We start from the raw sequence: 14,971 nt of genomic DNA, 5'->3' as shown, positions 1-14,971 counted from the left end.
ACTGTGGCCGCACAGCCTCCCCCTCCCCTCCCCTTCCCCCGCATTTTTTTTGAGTCATCAGTCTTCTGACTGATTTGACACTGCCTGCCACGACTTCTTCTCCTGCGCCAACCTCTTCATCTTAGAGTAGCACTTGCAACCTACGTCCTCAATTATTTACTGGATGTATTCGAATCTCTGTCTTCCTCTACAGTTTTTTCCCTCTACAGCTCCCTCTAGTACTACGAAAATCATTCCTTTATGTCTTAACAAATGTCCTACCATCCTGTCAGTTCTCTTAACCAGTGTTTTCCACATATTGTTTTTCCCTCCGATTCTGTGCAGGACATCTTCATTCCTTACCTTATCAGCCCATCTAATTTTCAGCATTTGTCTGTAGCACCACATCTCAAACGCATCGATTCTCTTCTGTTCCCGTTTTCTCACAGGCCATGTTTCACTACCATACACATCTGTATTCAAGGTATACATTAACAGAAATTTCTTTCTCAAAGTAAGGCCGATATTAGATACTAGTACACTTCTCTTGGCCAGGAATGCTTCTTTTGCCATTGCTAGTCTGCTTTTGATCTCCTTCTTACTCCGTTCATCATTGGTTACTTTACTGCCTAGGTAGCAGAATTCCATAATTTCATCTACTTCGTGACCATCAATCCTGATGTTAAGTCTCTCGCTGTTCTCATTTCTGCTGCTTCCCATTACTTTCGTCTTTCTTCGATTTTCTCTTAATCAATATTTTGAACTCATGAGAGTGTTAATTCCATTCAGCAGATCATGTAATTCTTCTTCACTTCCAGTCAGGAGAGCAATGTCATTAGCGTATCGTATCGTTTATATCCTTTCACATCGATTTTTAATTCCACTTTTGAACCTTTCTTTTACTTATACCACTGGTTCTTCCCTGTACAGATTGAACATTAGGGGCGACAGACTACATCCCTGTCTTATACCCTTTTAAATCCCAGCATTTCGTTCTTGGTTGTCCACTCTTATTATTCCCTCTTGGCTCTTGTACATAATGTATACTACCCGTCTGTCGCCATAGTTTACCCCTATTTTTCTCAGTATTTCCAACGTTTTGCACCGTTTTACATTTTTGAACGCTTTTTCTAGGTCGGTAAATCCTATGAACGTGTCCTGATTTTTCTTTAGCTTAGCTTCCATTATCAACCGCAATGACAGAATTATCTCCCTCTTGGCTTATCTTTTCTAAAGATATTACTGATCGTCATCTAGCATATCCTCAGATTTCTTTTCTATTCCGTATATTATTCTTGTCAGCAATTTGGATGCATGAGCTGTTAAGCTGATTGTGCGATAATTCTCGCACTTATTAGCTTTGCAGTCTTTGGAATTGTGTGGATGATATTTTTGGGAAGTCAGGTAGTATGCCCCCAGACTCATACATTCTACATACCAACGTGAACACTCGTTTTGTTGCCATTTCCCCCAATGATTTTTGAAATTCTGATGGAATTTTATCTGTCCCTTCAGCCTTATTTGATCTTATGTCCTCCAATGCTCTTTTAAAATTCTAATTCTAATATGGATCCCCTGTCTCTTCTAAATCGACTCCTGTTTCTTCTTCTATAACTTCAGACAAATCTCCCTCCTCATGGAGGCTTTCAATGTATTCCTTCCACCTATCCGCTCTCTCCTCTGCAATTAATAGTGGAATTAATATTCCCACCCTTGCTTTTATTTTCACCTAAGGTTGTTTGACTTTCTTGTATGCTGAGTCTATCCTTCTGACAATCATTTCGTTTTCGATTTCTTCACATTTTTCATGTAGCCATTTCGCCTTGGCTATCCTGCACTTCCTATTTATTTCATTCTCAGCGCGTTGTATTTCTGTATTCCTGAGTTTTCCGGAACATTTTTGTACTTCCTCCTTCCATCGATCAATTGAAGTATTTCTTCTGTTACCCATGGTTCTTTCGCAGTTACCTTTTTGGATCCTATGTTTTTCTTCCCAACTTCGGTGACCGCCCTTTTAGAGACTTCCATTCCTCAACAACTGTACAGCTTACTGAGCAATTCCTTACTGCTGTATCTATAGCTTTATCGAACTTCAAGCGTATTCCGTCATTCCTTAGTACTTCTCTATCCAACTTCCTTCCTTGTTGATTCTTTCTGACTAATGTCTTAAACATCAGCCCACTCTTCATCATTATTGTGATATGAGCCTATATCTGCTCCTGGGTACTGATTTCGGAGTCGCTGTCTAACCTTGATCTAATCTAATTGAAATCTTCTCGTATCACCCGGGTGTACCTCCTGCACTTATGATTCTCTTATCCTTTGTCCCAAGCTCCTATTTTCCTGCAACCTCTTCTTCTACTCCTTCCCCAACAACTGCATTACAGTCCCCCATGACTATAAAATTTTCTTCTTCCTTCACGCATTGTATTACCCTTTCAATATCCTCATATACTTTCTCTATCTCTTCATCTCCAGTTGCCACTTCGGCATGGATACCTGAACTATCGTTGTCGGTGTTGGTTTGCTGTCGATTCCGATAAGAAAAACCTTACCACTGAACTGTTCACAGTTACGCACTCTCTGCCCTTCCTTCCTATTATTAACGAATCCTACTCCCGTTGTACCATTTTCTGCTGACGTTGATGTTATCCTATACTACCCAGAAACCCTTGTCTTATTTCCATTTCACTTCACTGACCGCTACTACGTTTAGACTGGGCCTTTGAAATTCCCATTACAGGTTTTATAGCTACCCTACCACGTTTAAGCTTCTGACATTCCACGCACTGACTTGTGGAACGTTATCCTTTCGTTGAATATTTAATCTTCATGTCATGGTCACCTTAACCTTGGCAGTCCCTTTCCAGAGATCCGAATTGGGGACTATTGCGGAATTTTTTGCCAATGGAGAGATCATCATGACACTTTTTCAATTACAGGTCACATGTCCTGAGGGTACAGGTTACGTATTTTTAATGCAGTGGATTCCATTGCCTTCTGCATCCTCATGCTGTTGATCATTGCTGTTTCTTCCTCGTTTTGGGGCAATTTCCCACCTCTAGGACAAGATTGTGCTCCGATCCTCAGTCCGTTCCTCCGCCTTTGACGAAATGTGGGTGACTTCTTATGCAATAAGTCTCCAGCCACCAATACAGATCAAAATTTAAGCAGTGGCGGGATTCGAACTGGGACCGAGAACGTTTCGATAACCAATCAAAGACGTTACCTCCTGAATACGGGTCCACTTACCATGTCCCTGCATGAGCCCTAATTTCTCATATCTCATCTTCGTGGTCCTTAATTGCAATGTGTGTTGGCGGCAGTAGTATCATCGGCAGTCAGCTTCAGACACCAGTTCTCTAAATTTTCTCAATAGTGCTTCTCGAAAGGAATGTCACCTTCCCTCCAGGGATTCCCATTTGAGTTCCTGAAGTATCTCCGTAACCTTATGTGTGGTTCGAACCTACAGGTAACAAATCTTACCTATGCTATCTATTTGGGGCTACATAGTGGTATAGGCTGCGGTCACATAGAATGGACTGAGTCCACTGGATGTTTGGGTACCTGGAGAGCATTTACAACCATTCATGGACTTCATGTTCCCAAACGATGATGGAATTTTTACGGGTTACAATGCGACATTTCAATGGGCCACAATTGTTCGCTATTGGTTCGAAGAACTTTCTGAAAAGTTCGAGGGAATGATTTGGCAGCCCAGATCGCCCGAAATGTGACATAGTCGAGAGGTCAGTTCGTGCACAAAATCCTGCGACAGAAAATAACTGAAAACAATTAACAATACCCATATGCGGCAACAGAAATTAACGGGAAACATAATTAAGAATACCCACATGCGGGTCTCAATGCAGATTCACCCGAGTACGAGTCCATTATCTTCTGCTACCCGAAAGGGGCAGGTTATGTGTTGACCTTCAGTATTGTCTCTTCTTACATACCTACACAAACCAATACCATGCTGTACATCACAGTATCATTAAGATTGAGCTAGACATCTTACATAACTTGCATTGGTGGGAGGAATGAGTGGTAATCCGCCTCCTTTACGTAACACAATAACGCGAGGCCTCAGACACTGCTGATATGCACAGCGAGGGTTAAGACTGAGAATAATTGGAATAGTTAGCAGTACGTGTTTGAGGAAAGCACATATCTGCCTAGCTGCGATTGTCGTTTATCTACTGCTATTACAGCCTAGACTAACGACTCGACTCTTTTCCGAATGATGGAAATGAAACTTATTGCCGGCCGGAGTGACTGAGCGGTTCAAGGCGCTACAGTCTGGAACCGCGCTACCACAAAGGTCGCAGGTTCGAATCCTGCCTTGGGCATGGATGTGTGTGATGTCTTTAGATTAGTTATGTTTAAGTAGTTTTAAGTTCTAGGGTACTGATTACCACAGAAGTTAAGTCCCATAGTGCTCAGAGCCATTTGAACTTATTTAGTAGAACAACTTCATTACAGACGACGGAAATTGGGGCTGTACTTGAGAGGTTTAAAAACAAAATATTTGTTCGAAACTCCACTGTTATGAAATGGAATGAACGTGATAAAATGATATGAAATAATATACAGAATACAAAATGATACAAGCTTTTCAAAATGTTACAACATTTAATTTTGCTGCAGCTAGGTTAATGGGATCTTCATGTAGGTACCATAATATGAGGTTTATTTAAATTAACAACAATTTTTCACGAAGCAGTATATGTTAGCCAAAAGGTGCGATTATCATTCATTTTTAGACAACGTCGTCTTTGAATATTGCCGCGCGGTGTAGCCGAACGGTCAGGGGTGTCTTGTCATCGACCGCGCGGATTCCCCCGTCGGAGGTTCGAGTCCTACCTCGGGCATGGGTGTGTGTTTCGCCCTTATCGTAAGTTAGTTTAAGTTAGATTACGTAGTGTGTAAGCGTAGGGACCGATGACCTCTGCAGTTTTTTTTTCTCATAAGATCTTACAACAAATTTCCAAAAAAATTCTTTGATTATTCGAATTGTACAAAATATTTTTGCACAAAAGATTGTCGGATCATAATGATAATATAGCATGGTTTCTGGAGCATCTGCGTACACGGGACAAGACTATTAGTCGTACAAATGACTGCTGATGTTTGTTGTTTATGTTCATGTCCGTATTTATACGAATTAAAATCGAAATCGGCCATACGCGGTAAATAATCATAGTCGAAAACAGCCTTGGAAAAAAATATTTTCAAAAAATTATAAGAGCATTGAAGCTCCAATCTTTGATAATCTTGCAAGAAATTTAACGAGAAATGTCATTTTCTTCTCTCTCTCTTTTTCCTCGTTGTTATTGTTTTATTTTAATCCTTCCGAAACACCGCTGTTTCATCTTCTGCATAAAGCACCACTAGGGATGCGACGTATGGTCAGAATGGTATTCACTGGCCGCTAATGTCAATGTCTTGAAACATTCTAGAAATAATTAATAGTGTAAATATATCTTAAAGTGGTAATTCAGCAGTCTGCCTGGTATTGAAATATAAAAACATAAAAGGAACACATTGTACTCAGCATGCACTAACAGCACTTGGAACACAAGACATGAACGAATCTCCATAAGAAGACACGAAAAGAATGGGGAATTCCAAACTGGAAGAAAGATGTTGCACCATGAGCCTAAGTACAGAGTACATCAAATGTATTCTCTGTTGCGAATATGGAAACCTTCAATTATATAATGGAATGAAGACACTGAAAATTTGTTCCAGAGCGGCTTTCGGACCTAGATATCCCACTTATCGTGAGCGGTCGTCCTACCATTAGGTTATCCGAGCACGCTTCAAGGCCAGACGGAGAATTATATACGTCGTCGTTTCTGTGTCGCAATCGGTACTCACGCGCACACATTGTGTAATTCCCGTACAGGGGAGAACATCTTTAATTGAAAGTCGGTGCTTGGTTCCGGCGGATACATACGATACTTCAGTTCCTGTGTTGCTAAGACGAACGATGGAACGTCCCCTCGGAGGTTTATACATCCGAAAGAACACCGAATCGTACTTCTGAACAATACAAGCACTCCATTATCGTACAGTTGAGGGCAATTATAATTACTATTAATTACATTTATGAGTTACCTCATGAGAAACGAGTTATCGTAGGACAATGAAACTTTGTGGCAACATTTAAAAGGTTATGTGGAAGAGAAAAAAAATGAATAAACCACAGAAAGAAACAAATGTTGTGTTCCACATTAAGAGGGTAACGTTTTATTATAATTGCGTACATTTACGTTCCGTGTTACCAAACTAGCTCAGTATGACGACCCCGTACAACCAGACAGCTCCAAACGCAGTAGAATACCATTCACAATTATTATTCGCTGCACTTTTCGAACGGTGGACCACGGAATGTACTGCTTTCGTGACATAGTTCGTGCACTGCGTAAAACTGCACAATGCGTCCAGTATTCTCAGCCATGATAACAGCAACTTCTTCAATAGTTCGTGGCGCAGTTTGACGTCGGCCTCTCCCAGGTGCAATTCGCATACCGCCAGTTGATTCGAACTTCCTAATCACTTTCTTCAACACCGGTGCGGAAAGAGGACCTCACCGTACTCCTTTAATGATACGATACTCGGGGAGGGCAACAGTACTGTTGCTGTTGTTTGGATAAAACAGCTTTACGAGTAAAGCCTTGCTCCCCTCGTCCAGATCCTTACTGACTTTCCGCAACTGTAATGCACACTCATGCTTGTGTTTCAACCATGCGTCTCAGTACCGTTACCACCGGCAAGTCGTGACACTAACTCTACGCAAATCCTACAGTACCCAGTGTGAATAGCATTCCTATAAAACCGGGTACTCGTATCATAAATAGTTTTCGTCTACACTGGCTCAAGCAGCGAAACTGTAATTATACTGAGGTGACTAAATTCATTGCATTCCACCTAGGAACTTGTAGGATCTCCTTTTTCCCTACGTAGTCCAGCAGTTAGACGTGGAATGAACTCAACAACGTGTTGGAAGTCCAGTGCAGAAATACTGAGCCATGTTGCCTGCACCTGTCTATTACCTTACATCGCTCCTCAACTGTTTTTCTCAGTGCTGCCATGGTAATCTTAAGCACCCCCCTTATCGTCACGCTCTAGGTGGGACCCATTTACCATTACAGCTAACCTTTCCGCCGTCAGTTAGATGCACATGTCTCACTAAAGTGGTACGGTACGCAGATTTCAGCGTTGGAACATCTACAGCCCATATCTGATTTGTGTTAGCACGTAACGAATGCTTTCGGAACTTGGAGAAAAATACTGTGGGCCGTGCGGTGCATAGACACGGTGATCATGAATAAAAACGAAAAACTGCAGGGTGGGATTGCTGACTGCAAATAGAGGAAAAGAGATCCTGTGAAAATGTGTTCACTCACGGCCGGTGCGCGTGTAACGACAGTAAATCGTCCCAGAACACAGTACAAAGTTGCATCGCATCCACGTCACAACAGTGGCCTTCACTGGATGCAATGCACACGTGTACGCGTCACACAATCTACTGCAGCACTCCTCATATTCCGCCCTCCCCCCGAACAGCGTCACTGGCGTGATGAACACGCTGTTGAAGATTCTGCACATGAGGATCCGGTTCAGCACACACGGCGCTTTTCAGATGCACCAGAGGCAAAAGGCTATGGGCTTAAGCTCGGTAATCTAGCAGGCCAAGCTACAGGGCCTCCGCGTCCTATCCGTCTGGGGAAGATTATGTTTAGATGTCGATGAACTGCAATGCGGAAGTGGGGCGGCGCTCCATCAAGAAGAAACCACATAATCCGTCCTATTGCCAAAGGTACATTCTCAAGCAGCTCAGGCAGGATATTCCGCAGGACGTCCAGGTACGTTCCTGCGTCTAGTCGTTGTGGAATAAATGCTCAATCGTGTGTAAATTCCTAAGGGACAAAACTGCTGATGTCGTCGGTCAATAGACTTACACACTACTTGAACTAACTTAATCTAACTTATACTAAGAACAAAACACACACACGCATGCCCGAGGAATAACCGAACCTCCGGCGGGATGGGCCGCGCAATCCGTGACACGGCGCCTCAAACCGCGCGGCTAATCCGCGCGGATTGTGGATTAATAACCGGTCCAAGTATGCGGCCTCCAAGAATCCCTGCTGACACGTTGATGCTGAACCGACGATGATGAGACATCTTTATCATTCCTCGAGGATTGTCTGTGGCCCATAGATGACGATTATGCAGATTTATCATGTCAGTTCTACTAAAGACTGCTTCGTCTGTCTGAAAGGACTCATGATCACACAAACGCCCAAAAAGGGATTGAAATGTTGTGTGATGTGGTTGGTGTCTGTGAGGGTACTAGTTTTGGTTTAGCCCTGCTGCCTCTCGACCGTTTCCATCTGCTTGCTCATACACAAACAACGTCTCGGCTTGTTCCCAACGTGGAAACCAGACCATTCTCCTGCTTACAGTACACTGCATAAATTACACAGCCCGGAACACACAAGGTTCAAATGGCTCTGAGCACTATGGGACTTAACATCTGAGGTCATCAGTCCCCTAGAACTTAGAACTACTTAAACCTAACTAACCTAAGGACATCACACACATCCATGCCCGAGGCAGGATTCTAACCTGCAACCGTAGCGGTCACCTGGTTCCAGACTGTAGCGCCTAGAACCGCTCGGCCACAACGGCCGGCAACGCACAAGGAGCACACGGCACAAGGTCAGGAGAACTGTCATCCGTCAGCGCCATCTATCTGGCAACTATGCTTTTGCGGACACATGTTCATAGGACCTTTGTTCCTCCATTTCCGGGCAGGGATACGTCCCTGCAGTTTGGCGCCATTATTAACGTTCACCCTGCATAGAAGAGTGAGCGATAAAATCGGGCGCCACATGTTTATAGTGGCCTATTTCACGAAAAACGGGTCAAATCACCATCTTCTCCATTCCAAGTACGTCTGATGTAACTAATTGTGTTTTCTTTTACATCACAGACATTGCTTTCAAACATTAGTACACACTTCAATAATTCTGCTGAATAGAATGTAGAGAACATAGATGTGTATTTGTGTAAGCTATCTTCAAATGTAATGTTCAAAATTTCTGTGTGGTACTTCCTGTTTTTCATTGCCAGAAGAATAAATTTATTGGATACTGAATTGTTATTCTTTACCAAAAATTGCCACCCAAAAATTAAACTCCGAAAATCCTAGGTTTACATGAAAACCCTCATCTGGTTAGGTTTGTGGGACGCATGCGTTGCACTTCACCGATTTTCACAATTGGCCAGCTTAAAATTTTTCTGATTGTGAAAGTGTATTATTTATCATACAGGAAGACACTTTTTGGCCTCTATTTTTCAAATATGTGCTGAATAAACTTTAACAATGAAAGAGTTGCACTTCACCGATTTTCACAATTGGCCAGCTTATAATTTTTCTGATTGTGAAAGTGTGTTATTTATCATACAGGAAGACACTTTTTGCCCTCTATTTTTCAAATATGTGCTGAATAAACTTTAACTATGAAAGATTTAATTATAACGTTCACTAACCTCGGTCGACTGAAATACAAATGAATTTGAGCACAAGGCAGACCACCGACCGTCGAAATGAATTTCTCAGTCTGTGCTTCTCAAGCAGAGAATAAAACGATAAATTCTTGCTTCCGTTCATTTTATGATGATAAGAAACTGTAAGTCAACATATTCTTTCCCATTATGAGAATATACTGGTTATAATAATTTGCGGTTGTATACATGGAAGAAGCCTGGAGTTACTGATAGGTTTCAGATAGATTATATAATGGTAAGACAGAGATTTAGGAACCAGGTTTTAAATTGTAGGACGTTTCCAGGAGCAGATGTGAACTCTGACCGCAATCTATTGGTTGTGAACTGTAGATTAAAACTGATGAAACTGCAAAAAGGTGGGAATTTAAGGAGATGGGACCTGAATAAACTGAAAGAACCAGAGGCTGTACAGAGCTTCAGGGAGAGCATAAGAGAACAATTGACAAGAATGGGGGAAAGAAATACAGTAGAAGAAGAATGGGTAGCTTTGAGGGATGAAGTAGTGAAGGCAGCAGAGGATCAAATAGGTAAAAAGACGAGGGCTAGTAGAAATCCTTGAGTGACAGAAGAAATACTGAATTTAATTGATGAAAGGAGAAAATATAAAATTGCAGTAAATGAAGCAGGCAAAAAAGAATACAAAAGTCTCAAAAATGAGATCGACAGGAAGTGCAAAATGGCTAAGCAGGCATGGCTAGAGAACAAATGTAAGGATGTAGAGGCTTATCTCACGAGGGGTAAGATAGACACTGCCTACAGGAAAATTAAAGAGACATTTGGAGAAAGGAGAACCACTTGTATGAATATCAAGAGCTCAGATGGAAACCCAGTTCTAAGCAAAGAAGGGAAAGCAGAAAGGTGGAAGGAGTATATAGAGGGTCTACACAAGGGCGATGATCTTGAGGACAGTATTATAGAAATGGAAGAGAATGTAGATGAAGATGAAATGGGAGATACGATACTGCGTGAAGAGTTTGACAGAGCACTGAAAGACCTGCGTCGAAACAAGGCCCCCGGAGTAGACAACATTCCATTAGAACTACTGACAGCCTTGGGAGATCCAGTCCTGACTTAACTCTACCATCTGGTGAGCAAAATGTATGAGACAGGCGAAATACCCTCAGACTTCAAGAAGAATGTAATAATTCCATTGCCAAAGAAAGCAGGCGTTGACAGATGTGAAAATTACAGAGCTATCAGTTTAATAACTCACAGCTGCAAAATACTAGCACGAATTCTTACAGACGAATGGAAAAACTGGTAGAAGCCGACCTCGGGGAAGATCAGTTTGGATTTCGTAGAAATATGGGAGCACGTGAGGCAATACTGACCCTACGACTTATCTTAGAAGCTAGACTAAGAAAAGGCGAATCTACGTTTCTAGCATTTGTAGACTTGGAAAAAGCTTTTGACAATGTTGACTGGAACACTCTCTTTCAAATTCTGAAGGTGGCCGGGGTAAAATACAGGGAGCGAAAGGCTATTTACAATTTGTACAGAAACCAGATGGCAGTTATAAGAGTCGAGGGACATGAAAGGGAAGCAGTGGTTGGGAAGGGAGTGAGACAGGGTTGTAGCCTCTCCTCGATGTTATTCAATCTGTATATTGAGCAGGCAGTAAAGGAAACAAAAGAAAAATTCGGAGTAGGTATTAAAATAAAATAAAAACTTTGAGGTTCGCCAATGACATTGTAATTCTGTCAGGGACAGCAAGGGACTTGGAAGAACAGTTGAACGGAATGGACAGTGTCTTGAAAGGGGGGTATAAGATACATCAACAAAAGCAAAACGAGGATAATGGAATGTAGTCGAATTAAGTCGGGTGATGCTGAGGGAATCAGATTAGGAAATGAGACACTTAAAGTTGTAAAGGAGTTTTGCTATTTGGGGAGCAAAATAAGTGATGATGATCGAAGTAGAGAGGATATAAAATGTAGACTGGCAATGGCAAGGAAAGCGTTTCTGAAGAAGAGAAATTTGGTAACATCGAGTATAGATTTAAGTGTCAGGAAGTCGTTTCTGAAAGTATTTGTATGCAGTGTAGACATGTATGGAAGTGAAACATGGACGATAAACAGTTTGGACAAGAAGAGAATAGAAGCTTTCGAAATTTGGTGCTACAGAAGAATACTAAAGATTAGATGGGTATATCACATAACTAATGAGGAGGTATTGAATAGGATTGTGAGAAGTGGAGTTTGTGGCACAACTTGACTAGAAGAAGGGATCGGTTGGTAGGACACGTTCTGAGGCATCAAGGGATCACCAATTTAGTATTGGAGGGCAGCGTGGAGGGTAAAAATCGTAGAGGGAGACCAAGAGATGAATACACTAAGCAGATTCAGAAGGATGTAGGCTGCAGTAGGTACTGGTAGATGAAGAAGCTTGCACAAGATAGAGTAGCATGGAGAGCTGCATCAAACCAGTCTCAGGACTGAAGACCACAACAGCAACAACAATAATTTCCTCGATAGCTTTTATTCCAACCGTCTACCGCCGAGTTCAGTTCCCAGCTAGATACGTCACCTTCGGTTAGAGTGGCGTTCATACAATACTAAGACGCCACAAAGCATTAGACTACGTTATAGTTTGAATGGGAAACAGCAGCAATATAACACCTACAATCATCACGTATATAAAATGATTAACAAACGCACAGTGGAATTTTAGACTTTATAGCCACCCACAGATATGAGAAACCACGTACTGCTAATTATTAACAAACACACAGTGAAATTTCAGACTTTATAGCCACTCACTGATATGAGAAACCAAATTCACGTGGTCGTGAAGTTGCCGAGAGAAACGTAAGTGATGCTAGTTGTGAGTTAACGAGCATTGCGCTCTCCTTTAAATATGTGGCCGAAAGAGTCGGCCTACAATAAATATGAAACTAATTGTCGTCGAGGACCGTGTGCCACGAAGGGCGCAGATTTACCATGAGATGGGGAAATTCACAGGCGTCTATTGTCTATTGAGGCCGAAGCACTGTAGTGTGCGAGTGAGACAGGCGAGAACCTACGTCATAGGGAAAACCAGTAGAAGCATTTTGTGGCCAAGGAGACGTAGCAGCGTTAAATATGGCGGACCTAAGATCGGCCATAAAAGGAAACATTCATGAAAACTATTTAATTCTGTAGTAATCAAGGGAATGAAGCCACAGTAATTTTAATTTGCCATCTCTCCATAAATTTTCATGGTGATCCCAACAGTGCTTGAATATTGATCATATCTATAATAGTTTAGGATTTACTGATAAGTCGGCCGCTGTGACCGAGCGGTTCTAGGCGCTTCAGTCTAGGGTACTGATGACCTCAGATGTTAAGTCCCATAGTGCTTAGAGCCATTTGAACAATTTACTCTTAAAGTGAAATTAACGAGTTTTTTAACAAAGACCTGAATGCTAAAATCTGAACGCTTTGGTCGATCATAACGATCGACATTTCATATAGAAGCGCATCATTAAAATGGATAACGTTGTGTATATCAACTCTGTAACTTTATTTATTTAAAAGATACAGTAAATTTAAATTATCAGTATTTTCAGTTAAGCAACAGATCATCATTTCCTCCACAATAAACACATTGAACGACGACAGCATGACACCTTATTGAATCATTAGGTAATAAAATATTTGTTGTAAAGTTTAGTGCATAATAGTTACTTTTGTTCTTTATTTATTTATCAGAAAGCACATCGGTGGGAGGCTACTGGCCGTGACATTCGAAGTTAAGATGGAAATCGTATTGGTTTTATGTGAAAGAAATTAACGTTTATTATGTAATGGATATTATTGTTACTTTATTAGAACGTGAAAATGATCTAAAATTTCGCATGGGTAACGAAGTGGAGTATCGAACTTGTAATTCGTGATGAAATTGTGAATGATCGAACTGTGTCAAATGGATACGCGCTCGAGTGTAACAGTAACTCTAAATACGACCACTTTCGCTATTAGTTTGCTTTCTGAATAAACATTATTCTAACAAAATAGCAACTATGTGGCCTATATCATTTATGGGTCGTTAATTTAGTTCCCGATATTGTTATTACTGTTATTATATGTTATGTTAACTTCGTAATTCGAAAACTTGCCATCAGCCAGACAATTTAATTAAAGGGTCACAAGTGTCTGATTTAGGGCGTGTAATGCGACACGTGCGGTTAAACCCCCAAACGAGTTTGAGCCAAGACATTTCGACGATGAGGAACCGCATGTGAGCCCGAACGTCTTTGGGATGTTAGCTCGCATAGTCGAAAGTTTAGTGTCACGGTGAAAAGTAGGAAACGCAAACTACGTCTACAATAGACAAACATCCTTTGTTGACTTCTAGAATTTGAAATTTTGTTTTATTTGCTATGTTTCCGTGTTGTCTTTTTGTTCTTGAGGCCTCTCACGCTCTTTCGCAGTTTTACAAGTAAAGTGTGAGCTATTCCGTATTTTGCGAATGTAATGAAGTCTTATTTGTGCCAGAATCTTTTCGCTTTATATAAAGTATTTTCAGAGATCAATGTAAGAAATGCAGCTTTCCTTACAGTTCGGGTTAGCTAGATCACAGACAGTTCTAAAATTTGAAACCGCCGTTACTACTTACGTTGTTTGGCACTGCGTTATCTCCATGCGTTTTTCTACAAAAATCTCTTCGATTTTTAACACGCTGCACTACACTGACACACAATATTTGCTCGTACGTATTTTTTATACGGCCTATTTCATAGTTCCTGTTAAAGGTTTATAAGTTCTTTCGATAAAATTTGGATACGCAATCCCTATTCGAAAACATACGGCTCGGGTATAAAATACGTTTGAAGATCGGATCGCTCTCTAATCTCCATCATTATGGTAGGCACACAAACTGAGTAAAGGGCGCCATCATCAGTCCCTGTTGTATCATGACATCACACACCATTATCGTCCGACTACTGCGAGAAACAGGTACGTTTGCAGCTAAGATGGTTGCCTGTAGTGATCCACGGACGCGCCGCAATCTCGTCTTTGAAGAGAAGGCTACGTATTTCGTCACGTAGAAGAGAAGCCGGTGGCGAGTACTCTAAACATTGTCCAGGCCACGGGCTCTAGCAGACAACACTAGTAAAAACTTATTGTTTCCGCTGCGTGCGTATCGTGAAGACAGAGATGTGAAAGCGATCCGATCTGCAAACTTATCTCTCATAGAAACGGTACATTTTCAGACATGGGTTCCCTGTCAAAACATTATCGGCCAATGTCCGCTCTACAACTAGACGCCTGTAACAGGAACTGTGAAACTCCGTATGTTTCCATAGTCATCTCGTGCACCTTGCATTCATCGCATATCCTTTTGTTGTTCCTCTGTTTGTGTTTTTAAGGAAAGTCACAATTATTACAATGACCAGAGAAGGTGCTTCAAATAAAGTGAAAAACCT

This window comes from Schistocerca piceifrons, chromosome 1 (genome assembly GCF_021461385.2).
Source record: "Schistocerca piceifrons isolate TAMUIC-IGC-003096 chromosome 1, iqSchPice1.1, whole genome shotgun sequence".
Classification (NCBI taxonomy): domain Eukaryota; kingdom Metazoa; phylum Arthropoda; class Insecta; order Orthoptera; family Acrididae; genus Schistocerca; species Schistocerca piceifrons.
This window is presented reverse-complemented; position numbering follows the sequence as displayed.